This window comes from Balaenoptera borealis, assembly GCF_965194805.1.
Source record: "Balaenoptera borealis genome assembly, chromosome: 20".
Classification (NCBI taxonomy): Eukaryota; Metazoa; Chordata; class Mammalia; order Artiodactyla; family Balaenopteridae; genus Balaenoptera; species Balaenoptera borealis.
This window is the reverse complement of record NC_138879.1, coordinates 17,722,770-17,741,339: the sequence shown is the minus strand read 5'-3', so window position 1 is coordinate 17,741,339 and position 18,570 is coordinate 17,722,770. Positions and strand designations below refer to the sequence as shown.

At 52.9% G+C, this 18,570-nt stretch overlaps 1 protein-coding gene across 3 annotated transcripts in view; it reads right to left on the bottom strand.

Annotated features, from left to right (window-relative positions):
* Positions 1-11,467: 11,467 nt before the first annotated feature.
* The window catches only part of SOCS7 (suppressor of cytokine signaling 7), a 33,604-nt gene continuing 26,501 nt past the window's right edge, over positions 11,468-18,570 (bottom strand). For all 3 annotated transcript variants that reach the window (XM_082373477.1, XM_082373478.1, XM_082373479.1), the window contains one exon: positions 11,468-17,282. The gene's annotated coding sequence lies outside the window, so the exon portion shown is untranslated. The remainder of the gene's footprint in view (positions 17,283-18,570) is intronic.

Here is an 18,570-nt window from a genome sequence, read left to right as displayed (position 1 = left end):
AGGAATTAAAATGTGTTGAGCACCTACTATGTGCCGAGCTCTATACAAACATTGCTCCCCATGACATCACTGTAAGGTAGGTATTATTAGCCTCATTACATAAATGAGGAAACGGGCTCAGAGAGGTTAAGTAATTTTGCTGAAGTCTGACACTAAGCCCTTACTCTTTCTATGAAGCACGACCCCTCTGGGAGGAGCTAGGCCATGTACTCCCTTCCAGCTCCAGGATGCTAAATTCATGATTCTTTGGGAGGGCTTTTAAATTCTGCCAGCAACTGGCCTGCAGCCCTGCTTCTGCCACAGGCCCTCAGACCCTGCCTCGCTCTACCTGCCCCTGCAAACCCCTGCACAGAGGCGGGGCAGCTCCACTCTCCTCCCTGTCTCCCTGCCCTTCTGGGAGGGTGGGGGTGGGGAGAGGAGGAGAGAGGAGGGGAACCTAGAAGCAGAGCAGAGAAGGAGGGAGGGGAGGAACAGAGGGGAGGGGCGAAAGGAGGAGGGCAGGGGTGGCTCCCACCGCCCCCTGGAAGCTCTGGAAATCCCCAGCAGCTGCTCCCCCCCCCGCCCCCCCCCGCCCCCCCCCCCCCCCCCCCCGCTCCTCTGTCTGGCCCTGAGCCAACCCTGGGAGGGAGTGAGGGGAGTTAAATGGAGAGAAAAGAGGGGCAGGGCACTGACCACAGGGGGGCAAGCCCTTCAGTCTTGGCACCCACCCCGCCCAGCAATTCCAGCCCCTGTGAGAGATTCCAGGCGTGCTCCCCTTTAAGGAAACCCTACATGCCAAAATCCACACATACCAAACAGACACAGCAGGGCGGTCCTTGCACTATAAAAGGATTCTTTGCTTTACAAGAGGGTTGGGCACAAGGGAAACTTAAAATAGGAGCTTTCCCTGGTGTGGTGAAAGAAGCTCTGATTTCAGAAGCACCCCATACACACCATGCTTCCGGCATATCCAGAAAGCTGGCGACACCCGCGGGGCTGGCAGGGCTGCAGCTGCCTTAAGGCGCTGACATCAGCGCGGGCACCTCCAAGGTTGTGCTGATCATCAGAGTCCCCTTGTGGGTTGTGGGGTGTCTCACAGTCCAGGGGACAAGCTGGCCGCTGTGCTTCGCAGCAGAGGTGTCTTAGGACACCCAGGAAGGACTGGAAAGCCACGGCTCAGCACAGCTGGCAGGGATTTCACAGCAGCCCAGAGAGGACAGATGTCCAAGGGCTCCCCGTGTCCCTTTGATGAGGCCACGGCAAGAGCCCAATGTCCTTACTCTCCTCCATGGTCTGTCCTCCCTGCCACGATGCCAGGGCACAGGGGAGCCAGGCTCTGCCTCTGGGAAAGGGGCAGCACCTGACCCCCAGAAGAAGTATGAAAGGCTGATGGAGGAGCAACTCAGGCCGTGCTGCAGGCCCAGTGAGATGCGTTCAGGGTCCTCTAGGCAGAAAGTAATGGTGTCCCCTAGCCCTGCCCCTCCTTTTTTTAAAAAATGGAGGTGAAATTCACATAACATAAATTTGACTATTTTAACATGAACAATTCAGTGGCTTTTAGTCCTGTCCCCCCAACCCCTGCCTTTCTGTGCTCAGAGTGGAGTTGAGTCAGTAATGACAATAGCAGAGAATGACGAATGGAGTCCCCTTTCCAGGCTGCCAGGCCTGGTGCTCCAGGGAGCTGCCACTGGCCATTTAAATTAACAGCCAAGATGCCCAGCAGGCCTGGAGACTAGACCAGCCCACAGCCCTCCCCAAACATCACGCCCAGCCCAGGGAAGATGCCCAGAGTGCTTCATGACTCCTCAGAGCCCCTCTTCAACCCCCACAACTTAAGATCACCCCATCCCCTGACTCCACACCCTCTACCCCTCCCCACACCCCTCCTCACCACCATCACAGGGAACACAAGAACCCCTCTGCCACAGAGGGGAGGGTGTCTCAGAGCCCAGGGCCCCAGGCCACCACTTTAAGCAGAGCCAGGGAGTGTGGGTGGACACACACCCAGGAACAGAAAACCCTTCCTCTCCAGATCCCACCCCAAGACCTCTCACCGAGTCGGGATCAGGAAGGGAGCAAGGCAGCCCTCCCTTCAGCCCACATCAGGATTCTGTCCATCTTAGGACAGGGGGCTGCAAGTCAGGATAGAGGGCCCCCCACTCACTTAAGGGGACCAGCCCCTCTTGTCCAGGATTTGCTAAGCTCTGTGGAAGGAGTGAGGTGCTCTGACCTGAGGGGGCCATCACCCTGACCTCCTCTGATGGATACTGTGTGAAAGACAGCCCTCCCAGAGCCTGGCTGGGGCTGCAGGTCTCTATCTGGGGGGCATGTGAAGAAGCTGCCCAGCCCACCCCATCTTTTCACTGCCATGAAATGGTGGCAGCAGTTGCTGCACCTGCTGTAACTGGGAATGGAGGGGGACCCTGGCTGGGAGAAGCCCCTTGATGTATAGGGGGGAGGGGGACAGTTGTATCTTGAGGTCCCACAGGGTGGGGGCGGTCGGGAGGGTCAGCTGTAGTTTTACGACCACCTTCTGTCACTGCTTCATTATGCAGAGCCTGCTAGGATCCTGGATGGAGCCGGGACCTTACCGAGTGGGGAGGGGGGCTTCTAAATGCTCTCCTTCTGGAGCGGGGATGGGGAGCGAGGCAGCGTGTGAGCCCTCGGTGAGCGCCTCCCTATTTGTCAGTGGTGGGGGAGTACTCGTGTGTGTGTGTGTGTGTGTGTGTGCGCGCGCGCGCGCGCGCGCGCTCACCAGCTCTGTGTCACACCAGCCGTATCCCTTCCCCTGAGCTCCGCCCGGAGCTCCAGAGCCCCAACCCCCGCAAGGTGGCGGGCCCCCCTCCCTCTCGGCGCACCCACCCTCATCCAGTCCTCACGCCCCCCGCCCTCCCCTCCCCGACACGCACCCGCGCCCGCTGACCTGCTCCATGCTGCCGCCCGCTACGCAGTCCTCGCCGCGTCAGCCCGGAGGGGCGCAGTGGGCGGTGGCCCCTCCATGCGCCCAGTCGGTGCAGCACCCGGCCACCGCCGCGCGCAAGGAGCGCCTGGTGTAGGCAGCCCAGACCCCCCACCCGGCCCGCCCCGCTCCGGCCCCGCCCGCAGACCCCGCCCCCGCCCCGCCCCTCCCGCCCCACCCCACCCGCGGGTAGAGGCACAGCGCTTACACACACAGACACACAATGCATACACACTGCTCACACATCCAGGGGCGCATCCCTGCCAACACCCACTGTTCTGCCTGTCCTGGGGGCACTGTTAGTCCAGAGAAGATCCCCTCCAAGGGCAGCCCCTTCATTTCTGAGGTTATCAGAGTCGGAAGCGCCCCACCCCGCATTTTACAGGGCCACAGAGGGGCTTGCCCAAAGTCACACAGCAGCTTGGTGACAGAGTTGACCCCATGGCCCAGACCACTGTGATTGCCTGAGAGCAGGGCAGAGATACCCACAGCACCTGGACCATAGGGAGACCCTGCCCTGGTGAGCGGGGTTCAGAGCCATGTGACCCCATGAGGACAGGAGCTGATGTGGAGGGCCACTCCCTGTTGCCAGGATTCAGCCTCTCTTCAAATGTGTTCTGAGGCCCTTGGGTGGGTGTGGGGAGCAGGAATGGAGATTCCTGTCGCCCACCGTGTACCATGCCCCAGGCATGTGCCAAGCAGGAGGAGGAACTGAACTGTTTGTCCACTGCCAGAGAAGGGTCATCTGGATCTCCAGATACCAGCTGGGGACCTGACTTGTGGGCAGTGGAGCCACCAACTCTGGTGAAAGCCAAGGAGGTGGCAGAAAGACTGCCTCCCCCACTGAGACCCCGCTCCCCCATCAGGGGTGGCTCCTGACTGCCCACTGCCCCTCTGTCCTGCCCACGTCAGGGCAGGGCCACACCGAGGGGGCTATCACATGAGCAGGCATGTGAGAGGAGGGCATGCTGCCCAGGGCAGGAGTATGGAGTCCCGGAGTGGACAGGGGTGGGAATTAACCTGCCCTGAGGCGGGCAGTGGGGTTGGGGCATCGGTGCGCAGGCGCTGGCTGCCCAACGCCCCTGGGCCAGTGCCCAGGCGACATGAAGGGGATTTCACACTTCTCACTGCGCCCTGGCCTCTTTGTTAGGCACCAGAGGGTGAGGGAGCAGGGGGCTGGAAGCTGAGATGGGGAGAGTTAAGCTCCTCAGTGGGCCCAGACAAAGGGGGCTTTATAGCCTGGGTGTAGGGGGCATGCTAGGGGGAGGAATTCAGGAATGCAGACTGGGGAGGCCCTGAGCCCCCCGGGCAGCCCCGTTTGGGGCTGAGGTTGGACTCCCCCAGCCCTCCCATGCTTTGGCCCTGCAGAGTATTTGCTGCTTTGCTCCTGGGACCGCAGCCAGGAGTCCTGGCGGCCCTTCATCCCCAGCCGCCCCTCCTCGCAGGGATCTGGGGGGCACTACCCACGCACTCCCAGTCTTCCCCGCCCAGCTGGCTGCAGCCTCTCTTGGCTTCCCTGCCATGCCCTCTCAGCGGCCTCGTGGCCCTGTCTGCTACCAGAGTGAGTGCCCTGCTGGCTGCCAGGGGAAGGGAGGGACAGACTTGGGTAGGGTCACAAGGCTATGGGGTCAATGGGGCCCTTTGTCCCTTCAGACAGAGTCTGTCCTGGGCTAAAGAGATAGGAGACAGAGAAGAGTGCTAGCCAGCAAGCACATGCCCCCAACCCTGACCTGGCCTCTCCCAGGCCGTGGTGGAGCTGGAACTTGGGCTGTGGAAGGCAGGCCCAATTCTTCCCACTTGGTTTCCCTCTGGCTCTCTTTCAGGGCTGAAGCAGCCACTGAAAGTGAAAACAAGGAGGAGGAGGTGGCCCAGCAGCAGCCACCCATGCTGGCCTCTGAAACAGCTGTTGCTTGGCCAGGCCTAAGGTCTGGGCTTGGGCTTTGCAAGGTTGAGAACTGTCTGTCCCCAAAGATGCTGATCTGGCCCTGAAGAGTAAACTCCTACTAGCCAAAGTCATGGTGGCTAGATTGCTAGACCCTGAAGCTATTTTATCAACGCACCCTGAGCACTACAGGAAGCTTCACAAGCAGAGAATCCCAGTGAACGGAAGTGATGGTACTGCCCACCGTCTCTGCCCCAGCCTGCAGGGTCCACATGTGCAACCACCTCAGGCCTCCCTCTTCCCTGGCAGGCTGGATCTCCGACAAGCTCCTACTCTGATTCCTGTAGCTACTGTGCATGGGTCAGAACCTTCGACAACAGCAGTACCTCAGAGGAGCAGCAGTAGGGGTGGGGGCAGGGCCCAGCTCAGGTTGTTGGACAGGTGTCTTATTTCATCTCCTTCATAAGATTAAAAAGAGGAAAGTCTTATCTCTTGATGAGCGTCTTGGGCAAAAGTCCCCTTTTAGGGGTTAAAGAAAATGTCCAAGTCTGGTCAGCATTGTACTTTCCATCTCATTGAGAAGTTTCAAGTAACGGTGGAGGGAGGCAGACCGAGATCAAAGCCCGGGGTCTGCTGTTTATGGTCTTGGGCAGGTATTCTCACCTCTCTGAGCTCTAGCTTCCTCACTGGTAAACCAGGAATGATAATAGCACCACCTCACAAGGTTGATGAAAGGTTAAATGAGATGCGAGTATAAAATGCTTGGTGCAATGAAGGCCCCATAAATGATAAATAAAAGTTAAGTACCGGGCTTCCCTGGTGGAGCAGTGGTTGGGAATCTGCCTGCCAATGCAGGGGACACGGGTTCGAGCCCTGGTCTGGGAGGATCCCACATGCCGTGGAGCAACTAGGCCCGTGAGCCACAACTACTGAGCCTGCGCGTCTGGAGCCTGTGCTCCGCAACAAGAGAGGCCACGACGGTGAGAGGCACGCGCACCGCGATGAAGAGTGGCCCCCGCTTGCCGCAACTAGAGAAAGCCCTCGCACAGAAACGAAGACGCAACACAGCCAAAAATTAAAAAAAAAAAAAAAAGATAAGTACCTTCTACAAAGAGCTGAATGAATTCATCTTATACTGGTTATTATTAGCTTTAGTTCAGCAGGTGAAAATTTCTGACCTTGTGCCCAATCTGGGAGGCCAGACCCTGGCTACAGCCAGGTGCTCCTTCTGAGGGTGGCACCGGCCTTTAGCTGGGTCGGGGAACAGAAAAGAAGGGCAGTTTCCAGCCTGGTGCTGATCCCCGCCCCCAGCCTCCTTCTCTTTGCCTCTGTAGCCTCCGGGCCTCCCTGGGGAGCAGGAGGAGTGGAAAGGGAGCTGAGAGCCACCAGGTAAGGAAGACAACTCTCCCGGTGCCATGGGCCTGAGAGGAGAGGGAGGAGGAGGAGGACCCAGGAGGGAGTAGAAGGAGATGAGAGGGAAGGGGGGCGGTGGGCAGCGGGCCTCACTCCTCCACCTGCTGCTCTGCAAACAAAGCCAAGAATGATGCAATCCTGGCCTGGTGCAGCTGAGGCTGCAAAGCCCTGAGAGGGAGAAGTGGGCACTGGGGGTGGGGAGGGCAGGGGCAGCAGGGCAGATGCAAGGGGCCTGTGGATGCCGGACCCTGGAGTCCCAGCCCAACATGTGACTTCTTCCTGTGGCTCCTGGCCACATCCTGAAGCCCCTCACCCTGGGTCAGACCCCTCCGCAAAGAGTCACAGCTGCCTTCGAAGCAGGAGGCAGACATGATGCAACTAGGACATCATTCCACAAGGGGCGGGAGATGATGAGAGACCCAGACATCAAGTTGACTCCAAAGTCCCCATTGGGCCCTTCACCAGCAGGCCTGGGGCTGCAGGCCTCTGTGTCCGCTTCCTCTCATCCTGGAGACAAAAGGCAAAATCATCCAGAGAAAGTGGGATGGGAAGGCTCAGGAGAACCTCACCAAGGGCTTGCACAAAGTAGTATATATTTATAGAATTAAATAAAAACCCAAGGCAGACACTGCTCCAGGTCTGGGCCCCCAGGAGACCCCGGCATGCCCCTGGGGCAAGTGTACCATTAGCAGCCATCAAGCCAGCAGAGGTGGGGGTGGGGTGGGAAGGTGCCCCCCCCCCCCCCACATCAGTGCATCTGCCTCAGTTCCCCACTCTGCCTGGGAGCCAAGAGAACAAAGGCTTCCCCCCCCTCCACCTGGAGAAAGGGGGCTTGTCCCACATGCCAGGGCCATGCGGAGGATGTGTCACGGGCCAGGGTCCCCAAGGGGACAGGGCATTAAATGGGGGCAGCAGAAGAGGACCGCAGATACTGTGTTCAGGAATATTTTAGCCCAGCCTCGCCCCACCGCCACCCAGACCCGAGGGGACAGCTGGCTGGTGGCCTAGCCCAGAGGAGCCACTAGGTGGCAGGAAAAGCCCAACAACTCAGCCAGCTCCACCTGCGCACACCGCCGGCCTCAGAGCCCTACCGGCCCGCAACCTCGCCTTCTCCTCCCTCCTCCCTCCAGCCCATCCCTCACTGTGCCTCCCGTGATGGGGCCCCTGAAGTCTTTTCATTCTTCCTTCCGCCTTTGGGAAGGGAAAAAGCTCTCAGTCCTCCTCAAAATGTGTTAATAATGATGATAATAATTAGTGCCCATGGCTGTTTATTGAGTGCTGAAGAGGTTCCAGGCATCTTACATGCATTATCTCACCTGCTCACACATGAGGTAAGTTAAAAAAAACTCTCCCTTTTTTCAAGAAGAGACAGCGAAAGCATAAATAGATTGCTGTCAAACCCAGGGTCCTCGCTTGGGAGTGTTATCAAGTGGGTGTAGGCGTGGGGAGGAGGGGAAGGACCCGTCAGATGCATCTGAGTTTTGTCCACCATCCTTACCACCCCCCTCTCCCCTCCCCCACCCCTTGAGAGTCTAGGAGGGTGTCTTAGCCTTGGGGTGAGTGTGAGGTTTGAAAAGGCTACCCAAGTGATTCAGGCTCACAAAAACCCCACCCTGACTGAGAACCACTGCACCCTACCCTGCTGCATCACCTCCAGGCTCCACAAGGCCTTCTGGGTTCTCCCCTTGCCAGCCTCGCTTCCCATGTGAATTTCTATTCCAGTATGGCTGCCGCCCATGCAGGCCCAACGGTGATTCCAGCCCACAGGACCTTTCTCCACTGCCAGTTCCACTTCTGGCCTGGCTGTCTTTGACCTCCTGCATGGTTTTCAGCAAACATTCATGGGGGGTATTTCTCCGTGTGCTGGCACACCACTAGGTTGAGGGGGTGGAAGACAAGCCGAAAACAAACAAGACACAGAACCCACTCGCCACGTGCAACAAGAGTTTCACATGTCTAAAGCTGGGCCTACAGTCACTCTACATATGGTGTCCCATTCAAAGATAGCCCCATATCCAGAAGAAAAGGATACCTATCTCTATAGCTGTTTTCTTCACAGTATCAGGGCATTGGAAAAGGTGGCAGCTGTGGGGAAGGGGCACCAGTAGATGACACCCAATGCACAATGAAACCTTTTTTCTTTGTTTTTTTGGCCGCGCTGTGGGGCATGCGGAATCTTAATTCCCCGACCAGGGATCAAACCCCGGGCCCCCTGCACTGGAACCATGGAGTCTTAACCACTGGACCGCCAGGGAAGTACCACAATGAAACTCCTTGAAATCTTCTTTAACTCTGCCAAATCTCTCACCTAAGATAGCTGTTGCCAGGCTCTCCCGTCCCATTCCAAATCTTCCAAACTCCCCCCAAGCTCAGCTGTTACCTTCTCACACTTATTTTTCTCTCCCAGGATAAACCTAGCTATCCTGTCCTATTCTCCTGCCTATCCCATCACCCCTCATGATCTGCAGAAAAAAGGCCCAGAAACAAAGCCATGTTTCTCAGAAGGGGGAAAGGGGAAAGCCAGGGATGAGATGAGAAGCCCATGTGAAGAAGGGCACCTGAGCTGAGCTCTTTAAATGCAGGGTTTCTGTTAGGTGTGAATTCAGCAGGGGGGCAGTGGGTGGTTCAGTGCAACCTCTGGTCACTGGACAAAGCCTGCTGACCCTACATCGGTGGCGTCTTCCACCTAAAGGGCAGCATCTTCTCTGTCATTCTCTCTGACACCACGGGCACCAGAAGGAAGCGGTCCACATGCCCCCTCGGGAATATCTTGAGTTACAGCTATGTCACTTAGTTCATGCTCTTATTCCAGCCACGAAAAGTCCAATCCCTTAAGAAGATTCTGAAGAATCCTGACATTTAGTTGCTTAAAAAACCCACCCATACCTCCAATCGAGTTGTCCTGTGCAAAAGGTGAAAATCCAGGTTCGAGTCCGGCTGACTAGGAAAACAAGGCAGCACTCCTGGGTGGGGGCTGACCTCATCTTTCCCCCACCACCACCACCTTGGCACATCAACTCAACTGTGCCAGCCCTGGGGGCAGGGAGAGAGCTGAATAGGACACAGTTTCTGTCCCTCACAGACCAGAGGTTACAGTCGGGTAACCCGCAGACACAGGAACAACTATTTTAACAGAGGAAGGAGCATTTGTCTGGCTGAGAGTGGGTGGTGAAAATTCCAGAGGTGACCCTGGAGGAAAATCTTGAAGGATGAGCAGTTCTGCAGGTGAAGAAGGTAAGAAGTTAGGGTGCTCCAGGCAGACGGGACAGTACGAGGGAAGGTGGAGTGGCAGGAGAAGGGATGCCATCATCTGGGGACTTCGAGTCAGGCTTTGTGACCAGAGTGCATCCTGTGTGGCCGGCGAAGGAGAAATGGCCTTGAACGTCAAGTTGAGAAGTTAAGGTTTTCTTCTCTAAGTTAAAAGTCATCAATGATTTTAAACTAAGGAAGTGACTTGAGCACATCTTTATTTTGGAAGGACTTTTAGAAAGACTGGAGAGGGGAAAGAGGAAGCAGGAAGGCCAGTTGGGAAGTTGCTGAAATTGTCCAGGTGAAAAAGGGGAGTGCCTAAACTAGGACATGGCAATGGAGGAGGGATGCATGATGAGTCGCAGCTTAAATGGGGATCCGTGCACTGGATAAAATTGCAGTCAAAATTCCTCTTGAGAATCTCTTGGGAAGGGGCTCCATTAGACATCAACGATAACCCAGTAAGTGCTTCTTCAGAACTGGAGTCAACTCTTGTGCCTTTGGCTGAGCACCAGAGGAAAATGGTTGGTCTTCAGAATCCACGCGGCACAAACAGGTGCTAGAATCCTTATGCACAAGATGCTTGCACTCTAAGAGACTGGAAGGGAACCAAGACAGAAAATTCACTTTTCCCATCTCACCCTCAATCGGGGGACACAAATGAAACGGAGGGAATCTCCTGCACAATTATGATTTGTCATGTGCTTATAATTGAATTCAAGTTAGATACATGCATGATAAGACACCACTGAGAGGTGAGATGGAATGAAAAGTGGCAGCTGAAAGTAGACAGGAAACATAGGAGATGAAGGAGGTAGTTTCAGGTTTTGGGGGTGAAGAGTGTGGGAGGGGAACTTTTTATTTATTTTGGGCTCCCTGTTTCCAAAAGAATGCCTTTTCTTCTGTGCGCTTTATCATCCAAGCCAGAGGGGACTAGTACCTCTTTCCTAACAAACCTAATACGTCATCACTAATATGAATGATGCTGATTTGAAATGATGAAAACCTATGTCTCTGCTTTCAAGAAATGCCTACTAACACTCTTGACTCTTGGTGTTGGCAAAGATTCTTTATGATCGACAAGCTGTGTCCAAACAGGGGACATTAGAGCATTTGAATTGCTGATTCCAAGTTAAGCATTTTCCTTTGTAATGTTCTTCACACTGCATGGTTTGGAGCATTTCTTCTTCGAAAAGGGAAGAGAACTTTAATCAGGAGTTCATGCCTTCATAGAATGGCTATCAGAATTGATAAGACACTGTTTCATCCTAACGTGGACCTGTGACTTGGGAATGAGCTGAATAGGGCAAGTGGGGATTCCCAGACTCCCTCCTGGGGCACTTCTAATCAGTCCTAAGAAAATGCAACTGCTGAGAACTAGGGTTTCTTCTCACTCAGCATGCTTTCTACTCTGAGGATGCAGAAAAGCTGCCGAAAATTCTCCAAAATGTGCCAAGGTGGTACATTGGCCCTCTAAGTGGGGAACTTGGAGAGGGATTGGGTGGGAAAGTGAAGAGGGACGATTCGAGCAGCTCCAAGTACACACAATCAGAGAAACATTTCTGGTCCTTTCCTCTCCGAAGAGGACAGCTCAGGAGGGAATGGGCTAGAAAGGCAGGAGGGACACAGGTCAAACTTATGAAAAACCTTGACTGCCAGCCTAGGTATATACTAGGAATGACTACTATGGTAAAATATGAACTCTCCCAAAGTAGAGCAAAAAGGCCCCAGAAAGCTCTCTGGAAGTCTCCTGCATTTCCTGGGGAAGGAGAAAGCAGCTCTGAGCAATGGCCATCAGCCTCAGGAATTTTTCAACATCTCTAATTCCGACAAGACCAGTTCTGGATGTGCTCTGCTTAGCTGACATCACAGGGATTCTCCAATTGCCAGAGGTGGGTCATCTGACCCTAAGTGGATGGTGATAGTGTGAGGAGTCATACGAGATGAGAGAGGGACTGAAAAACAACAACCCAAATAACATGAAAGAATTTCTAAACATTTTTATTTCAAATCTCTTTTCACCCCTTCCGCAAAAAGACATGGGTCAGTACAGCAATCATAAAAAGGAGATACAAACACAAGAGTCAAATGTCTCCCGCACTGACACTTACAAAAAACCGGGAATTATACATGGGGTTTCCAAACAGGACCTGCAGCAGCTACTAATGTCCCTTTACAAGAGTCAAACATGCCTATGAATACAGTATATACAGACACCCCATTCTGGAACTAATCTACAGGGACATCCCAACACCCTCCCATCTATCCCCAGAAAAATACCAAAACACACCCAAAGTGCATTTGTTTTATTTATATCAAAACATCTTTCCCTTTCCCCAGCCCACCCTCAGACCCTCCCACCCCATTTAAGATTGGCCTGCAAGTCTATTTTAACCATTTAGTAATTTTTTATAGTTTATGAAAATAAATTATACAGCAACTATTTTAATAAATTAAGCACAAAAAGGTAGAGGAGAGGAGAAAAACTAAATGGGAAGACAAAAGCCAGGCCACGCTTTGGCTTGGAGGAGGGTGGGGTGGCCGAAGAGGACGGAAGTGGTTGCAGGGGCGATGTGGTTCCCCTTCTGGCGAAGAACTGGCAACCACCCCGAGCCCAGAACGACATCCCTCTTCATTGAGTTTCTTAAAAACCACCAAAAACTGTACAGCAGTGGCTGTGGCACGGGCAGCACCAGTTTGGGCCTTCCAACAAGCAGCCTGCCCACGGAGCGGTGCCTCGGTTATGCTTGTCCCTTGGAAAAGGTTCTGGGCCTAACAGTGAGGGGCAGGTCCCTGTTCAAGGGAGCACCAGAGATGGAGTAGTCAGACCAGCCTTCCTGCTCCACCTGAGCCGGGTAGGGGGCTTAGGACGAAGCTCGGAGCGGGGCTGTGCGGGTTTCTGATCTCCTGGGTTCTGATCAAGAGTGTCCTAAGTTCACCTGACACTCCATCTCCAGGAGCAACTAGATCGCAGTCCGGCTGCGAGCAGACATTCAGGTCTTCCTCAGGTCTTCCGCTGCCATGACTGGCTGCTTTTTGCCTGCCCCTCTCGGCATTTTGGAGGAGGGAGTGGGAGGGGGAGGGAGCAATTCCAGGTACCCTCTGAGGAGATGAAATGGGCGTGAAGGCATGTCACAGACTCAGCATGCAGGACTGGCTTCCTGGGAGGTGGATGGGAGTGGGAAGGAATGAGAGAAGGGGCAGAGAGGACAGGATGGGAAACAGGAAGAAACTGGGGGCACCTACCAGGAAGGTCAAGAAGCATGAAAAGGACAAAGACAGTATGGAATCTGTATGTAAAGAAAGGTCTTTCCCTGGCAGATTAGAGAATCAATAATTTAAATACAATTCCTTACTCTATTTTTATAACTGCAGCATCTGAGTCCCCAGTGCCTCTGTCTCTATGCTCCAACCCCCATCTCACACCTCCCAAGGCTTTGCTATCTTTTCAAGGCCTCCTGTCGTTTTGTGCTGAGCATGAAGACTCCAATGTCAAAAGAGGATAGATCACGGGGACTGGCAGACTTGACTTTGCTTTCTTGAGCTTTGTGGCCCAATAATCCTATAGCTATCATGGGGGGAGGGGGGTCACGATTTTCTTTCTTTCTTTTTTTTTTTTTTTTTTCTTTTTTAATAAAAAAGGTTTTACTCCCCAGGAGCAAATAAATCATTTTGAACTACTGATAAACACTGCTGCAGTGAAAAGAAAGATGGCTACATGTATGCAATAGCACAAATTCAGTGTAAGAACAGCTGTGTTGACAATTAGAGATAAAAATCATTTATCCATTTCCCCCTTTCCCATGAACCAAACCAAGTGGATTCCCATAGGGAAAATGTCTAACTCAAAAGCTCCTCCCTTAGGGACAGGGGGCACGTCATTCTCTTAAAAGTGGACAACGAACGGCAGGTCTCCCCCCCCAGTGGAGATGCTCTCAACACCCCCACTGGTGGCAAAACTTCTGCAAATGAAAACACACACACACACACACACACACACACACACACACACACACAATGACTTTCAGACCTCCTTCCAGCAGCCACAGAGCTATATATGCCAGTGCCTAGGCCTCCAACTTCAGGGCTCAAAGCCAAGGGAGAGGCAGCAGGGCGGGGGGGAATCTAACCTAGAGGACAAGTTTCTCCTATCCCCATTTCCTGCCAGGGCCAAGGGCTTCAAGCAGGCTGTGCTCTTCCAGTCTTCCAGGGCCCGGGGTGAGGGCTGAAATGGCTGGCACCCGGGGCACCTGGCTTTCCTCCAGTCTCTCACCCCGGATCTGAGAACACTAACCACCCTCCGCCTTGCCAGTGCTTCCTGGATGTGCACCGTAGGGGGGTTGCCGCGCTCTCCACACCTCTCCCAACCTTAATAAGGGGCCTGCGTAATCAGCCCCGGTGACAAGGAGGAAAGGAGGAGGAGGAGGAGAAACCACGGCAGCAAGCTCCCCACCACACCTCCCCCCTCAGGAGGCTGGGTGCTGCCGCCAGGGCCGGCCTTCCAGGGTGTCACACTCACTGCACCTAGGCACAGGCAGGCAACCAGGCCAAGGTCATCGCCAACTGCCCCAAACTCCTAGTCGTCACCCATTTATCTAGTCCCCACAGCAGAGCCCCCGCCGCCTTACGCCCTGCAACCACAGCACACGAATTTCAAGTAATAGCAAGTTGTAGCAGTAGCTGTCACTAACTCACAGTGGTTCACGCCTGTCCTGAGGAAGGTTACAGTAGATCAGTCATAAACAAGCGAGGGTTACACAGGCAGGGCCTGAGGGTATTGACATCACCCATCCACAACTTAAGACACTGATGATGACGGGTCCCTAGAAGTGAGAACCTTTTCCAGTTTGTGACTTGAAAATACAATGACCAAAAAGCACTGAGTTCCCTCCGTAGACTGCATTTCAATTAGCACTACACAGAATTGGCAGGGGGGCAGGGGGGCAGGGGGGCAGGGGCCGCAGGCAGGAGAGGTGAAGGGGAGCTGCTGAGAAGGCCAGCTGCTCCTGCCCCTCCTTGTTTACTCTTACCAGGCTGGTGCCCTTCCTCCTCACCTCCTGATGAAGCCTGTTTCCTCCTGCACAACTCTGTCTTATAGCCCACTCTACTGAGGACAGACCAGGCTACGGCCTGGGCTGTGACTAATGCACAGACAGATCACGGGCACAGTAAACACTACCCTTCCCGGGAGGAGAAAGAATGGTGGTGAGGGTGGGTCATGCCTCCTCAGCTGGTTTGGTTTTGTACCTGAGAGTATGGATTCTCCACTGGAAACCCCTGGTACCACAAGGGGTCCAGGGGCTCTACCTTCCTCACCCCGGCTGTGCTGAGAGCAGTGAGGTCCCTGGCCACAGGCAGGAACCTGGCTGACTTCTGGCTTTGGGCTCCACCTCGCCATCATAACCCCTCAGCATTCAGACCTGCCTGATGACTAGAAGTTTCGGTCTAGACCACAGCACAGAAAAAGGATTCTTTGATGCCACTGCTCTAACTTGGGACTGTGCACTGTTCAGTACACACCCTGCAGATTTCTGCTTCTGTGCTCCTGTTCTTGTTTCTCATCTCACTGCCCTGCCCTCAACCTAAAACCAAAGTCTCACAGCACCAGAGCTTTCCTAGACCATCTGATCTACACTGATCTTACCCACTCTGAATTTCTTTCAAGACAGCCCTTGATTCTCTCTGCCATACTGAGTCATTCTCCAAATGCTTCGTGTGTGGCAGCCACCTAAAAGCTCCCTTAGGCCAGATAATATGTCTTCCGCCTCCTGTGTTTCCCACAGCAGCTAGCCCAGAATCAGGCAAATGAACACTAAAAAGTAGTTAAAAAAAAAAAAGAAAAATGATCCCACGTAGCCGCACAACAGCCACTCGAGGATCTCAATGGATTCCAGACAGCAGGCTCTACAGTTGGGTGGCACTTTCTGCAAGATGGCAAGTTAAGTTGTACCTTCAAGAGGCAAGACCCATAGGTTAAGCCAATTCCCGGGATCACAACCTTAACTGGTTGGTAATACTACCACGGCAGCCAAAGAGAGAAGAGATACCACACGACAAATCAAAGGTGGGTGGGCTGTGTTTACGCTACAAAGCTCATTTTGTGGGCCACCTCTTCACAGCCAGGTAACAATGCAAGTTTCCTCCCTATTCAGCTATAAGGAGGAAGAATGGTCATTCCATGCAGGACGTAAGGCAGAAGGCCAATTCTCCCAGATGAGGCAGTCCTATAAATTACAAGACACTGGGGCCTCACCCCAAACGATCAGGAAACCACAACCTGACAATATTATTTATCTCATGCGATGAGGCAGATATAAGCATAGGGGAACCAAAAGAGGCAGTCTGTTGGAATACTTACTGCAAAAGAGTAATAAAGATCAAACAGCTCAATTTTCACATCTTAATAGCAAACCTCTCCTCAGAGTAACTCTATAGAAAAGCAAACTCATAATGTTATATGATTTGACAATGGCCAAGTTCAGAAAATCACTGGAGTTTTTCTCCCTCTTCCTCCACTTGCATCTGGAAAACAGGCAACTCTCAAATCAGTATCTGACAGACTTCCCAATGAAAGGAGGGCAAACAGGATCTAACTCAGGAAAATGTTTGGGTTGTCAGAAAGAACTCAGGAAAATAAAGAAGCCCTCGCTACCTCCTGCTCCAGACAAACCTAAGAACATGAGCTGTAATGCTCTCCTCCCTCCTCATTGGTCTCAGACATGCCATTAAGGCTGAGACACTAGGGAGCTTTCTCTAGGAAGAGCACAATAGCTTCATTTCTCACCTTCCTCCACATTCCCTCTCACTAGCTGACAGACATGTGGAGGTAAGGAACGCTGACTAAGTCATGGGTATGGTTTGCCATTAAGAATCTGGAAGCACGCTCCATTAACTTCAGCAGGCCGGGATTGGAGCTCTGAACTGTTCAGGTGATGAGAAAAACTATTGCCTCGACAGACGGTGGAAGCAATAGGAATGATGTTACCATGACCAGAGTGAACGGTACAGTTATCTCGAGGGGATGGGTTGAGGGTAGAGGAAGAACAGGGATAACTTGAGGTCACAGAATTTAGGAATTCAGTAAAACAAAACCAACACAGCTGCTATGAGAGGTGATTCTGATATCAGGTTCCTAAACCTTAAAAGCAAAGTATGCGAGGAGTCACTACTTCCCCCAGCAGAGCTATGTGCCAGTTCTGTCCAGTCATCATCTATTCGAGACCACCCACCCTCCTCTCTTCCCTGCTCCTGCTGAAGCTACCCATGCCTACAGAGAAGCAGATTCTCAGCCCTCAGAAACTCCCGACTTGATTTGCACTTCTGACTCCTTCTTTTCCCTTCTTCAAGGTCAATGGTGGAGACTCGAATTCTGCCTTTGGCACCACCTGAATGACCCTCACTGGCAATGCCCTCTCCTCCCCACCTCTCCTTTGGATATGCTCACCCTTGGCACCACTTCCAATCCAATGCACACAAACCCCAGCTGCCTTTAGGGTGAGTTTTCCATACTGAGAAATGCAAATATCCAGAACAAAACTTCTGAAAAAGGAACAGTGTTGAGACTTCTTCCAGTTTTCCAAGGAGTTCATCCAGTTCCAGTAGCACAGGGCTGGATGTGACAAGGTGGAGCCCCACTCAGAGAGTCTGGTCATGTGCTTCATCCAAGCCCCAGGGCGGCGAGGGGAACCAAAGTCTTTGCACAGAGGATCCCAACCCTTCCTATTCCTCTTGTTTTCTTCACTCCCCTTTTCATGGTAGCTTCATTTGGTTCTTCGAAACTGGAGCTTGGCAACCAAATGCCTAGGTAAAAAAGGGGAATAATTAGAGTGGCTCAATAGAGTGGGACCAAAATGGAGTGAAAGAACAGCCTCTGGAGGTGGAGAAGTACAGCTCAAAGGGAGAACGGGGCCTGGAGAGCCAAGTGCTTCCACAAACACTGCAGCTGGCTGGGGATGCAGCAGTGGCCTTTGTCACGGGGACCTGAGCAGCCTACAACCTGGTTGCCAAAAAAAGGTCCTAAAATGACTAATAAAGATGTCCTACACACTGCCTCCCTTCTCTCTTTCCCATTCCCCTTCAATTTCCACACACTTTTCCCCCAACTTCTTCCCTAAGGCCCACCTGCTCTAGGCACTGAAAAAAGAACTGAGTCCCTGGAGTAACCCCTGGTGAGCCAAGCTAGAAATAGCTGTAGGCCCTGTGGCTTCTGGCTATTGAAGAGGGCTGACATATAATCACAAAGGCCAGTGCAGCTTCTACCTTCTGATTTAAGAAGGGCACTGTTCCAGCTGTTACCCTAACTGTGCCCTAACTCCAAGTACCCTGGCAAAAAATTCTCCAGGTAAGAGCACACACACAGACCAAGTGGCCCACTCGGAACTCTGAAATTAAAACCAGCCTGACCAACAAGAAATCACAATGGCCGAATTTCACACCTGAAAGGCCTTTCCCTTGGGAAGTGTTACTTCCCTTTTTCAAGGGGTCCTAGGAGCAAGTACAGCATGATGCTTATTCTTTGCTACAAGCAACAATCCCAGTGTCACAGCAAAAAGAGGCCCCGGGAGTTCAGTGCAATCCTCTGCCAATACATGACTGCCCCCCTACACTCGTGGCAAATGGCTAGCCCCAGCCTATACCTGATCATATCAGGGCCTTTGTATTTATAGGCTCCCCTGCCTAGAATGCCAGCTTCCAAGATCCTCTCACGGTTAACTCCTTGATATTCAAATCTCAGCTGAAATGTCACGTCCTCACAGGAGCCTTCCCTGATCATGCAAACTTGAGTAGTACGCTACCATTAACCACTAAACTTCACCCAGTTTTATTTTCCTCATAACGTGTACAGTCAACTGAAATTAACCTATTCACTTACTTACATGTCGCTGTCTGTCTCTCCCTACAAGAACTGCGGCTCTGTGAGCACAGGGCCTTTGATTATCTTGCTCAGCACCCTCTTCCCAATTCACACTGGCTACTTTATAGATGTCTGCTGAATGAATAAACAAATGATGGGGAACTCACTAACTCCTGTGGAAAACCATTCCATATTTGGATCTGTTAAAAAGCTTCTTCTAAAGTTGGACTGAAA